We start from the raw sequence: 2,108 nt of genomic DNA on the forward strand, positions 1-2,108 counted from the left end.
TCAGAAGCAGACATGTCTCATTGTCATAAAAAGGAAGAACGAAGGTTATTAAAACATCTTAAATGCCATATTCTGTAGATCTCTAAAGTGTTTAAAGATGACCTGTCTAAAATTTATCTTTGTTTGACCTTGAAAACATACCTTGAAGACAAATGTGACTACAAGTTTGATTATAATAGATGACTAATTATTAACCTGCATTTCATTATTATCCTAAACAATTGGTAATAATAATTTTCAAGAACTAGCAATTTGTATTACGTTGTTAAATGAGCTGTATAGGTACAATACCTTGAACAAGATTGGGAATGTATATACAGTATATTTTAACAAAATTAATCTCAAATTTGTATCAATATACAAAATTTGTATACAATATACAAAATCCCAATCCAAGGTAAAACATTTAAAACTAATAATTGTTTTTTAAAAGTAGATTCAATAATTGACCTTTTTATCTTATATCTATGTCCTCCCTTTTACTTTTCAGAGTATATCAAATAATGTTTGAGCAGGTAAAAAAAAATCTGTTAACTTTATAACTCCAGTTGGACTACATAATCAAACCGGAATATAAATCTCTATCCATGCCATATGAAAGAATGACCTGTAATAATAAGTCATGAGAACTCTGTAGCCAACAAGATTTATCATGTCTCCTCCAGTCTCAGCTATTACCATGTTAGAGGTATCAGCAGATACAGTCGCCTGGCCTGTAGTTTTTCTTGGTTTCTTTCTTTATGTCTACAGCCAAGATTTTTGAGAAGGTCTCACCCAGTCAAATCTGATCTTTACTAATTTTGAAGGAATCCATAGCTTTTCATTTCCTGTGGAAACAAGGTATAACCTCTCCCCCAACACAATACATGTCCTGCCTTCCATTCTGAAGTTAAGGCATCCTTAAAATATATTGGCTGGTTTAATTCAGCAGTTTTTCTACTATCCAAAACTCTCCACAGCTGTTGTTTTTGTTCATTAGCATTTTTAAAAATTTAAAGTTAATAAAGTACTATATAAGATCCAAACGTCCTGTGTTGTGATATTTCTCATCCTTACATGGATTATTCTTTTTATAATACTTTACTCTCTCTTTAAAGACTTCACTTTATTTCCATCCATTTGCATGCAAAATTCAAGATGTCATTGTTTTTTACTGCTGAGTAGTACTCTAATGCGTATATATTCCACACTTTCTTTTTCCATTCTTCCATTGAGGGGCATTTAGGTTGTTTCCAGGTTCTGGCTATTACAAATAATGCTACTATGAACATAGTTGAACAAATACTTTTGTAGTATGATAGAGCATCTCTTGGGTATATTCCCAAAAGTGGTATTGCTGGATCCTGGGGTAGGTTGATCCCAAATTTCCTGAGAAACCGCCACACTGATTTCCAAAGTGGTTGCACAAGTTTGCATTACCACCAGCAATGGATGAGTGTTCCCCTTACTCCACATCCTCTCCAGCAAAGGCTATCATGGTTGTTTTTGATTTTAGCCTTTCTGACAGGTGTAAGATGGTATCTCAAAGTTGTTTTGATTTGCATTTCCCTGATCACTAAGGAGGTTGAGCATGACCTTAAGTGTCTTTCTGTTCTAATGGGAACTCATGAAGGCCAACTGGACTGGGATGATGGAGCATGTTATCAAACCAGACTCTCTGAACGTGGCTGACAAGGAGGGCTGACTGAGAAGCCAAGGACAATAGCACTGGGTTTTGATTCTACTGCATGTACTGGCTTTGTGGGAACCTAGTCTGTTTGGATCCTCACCTTCCTAGACCTGGATGGATGGGGAAGGAACTTGGACTTCCCACAGGGCAGGGAACCCTGACTGCTCCTTGGACTGGAGAGGGAGGGGGAGGGGGCTGGGGAGAGGGGAAAGAAAATGGGAGGGGAGGAGGTGAAAATTTGTAAAATTATATAATTTAATTAAAAAAGCATTTACCAAAAAAGACTTCACTTTATTATTTTCAAACTTTATTTTTAATGACTGTCTATATTGATTTTTTTCCTTTTCTTAATAATTTACTTACTTTTATTTCATTTGCATCAGTATTTTGCCCCCATGTATGTCTGTGTGAGGGTGTCAGATCTTGGCATTAGAGACAG

This window comes from Arvicola amphibius, chromosome 2 (assembly GCF_903992535.2).
Source record: "Arvicola amphibius chromosome 2, mArvAmp1.2, whole genome shotgun sequence".
Lineage (NCBI taxonomy): Eukaryota > Metazoa > Chordata > Mammalia > Rodentia > Cricetidae > Arvicola > Arvicola amphibius.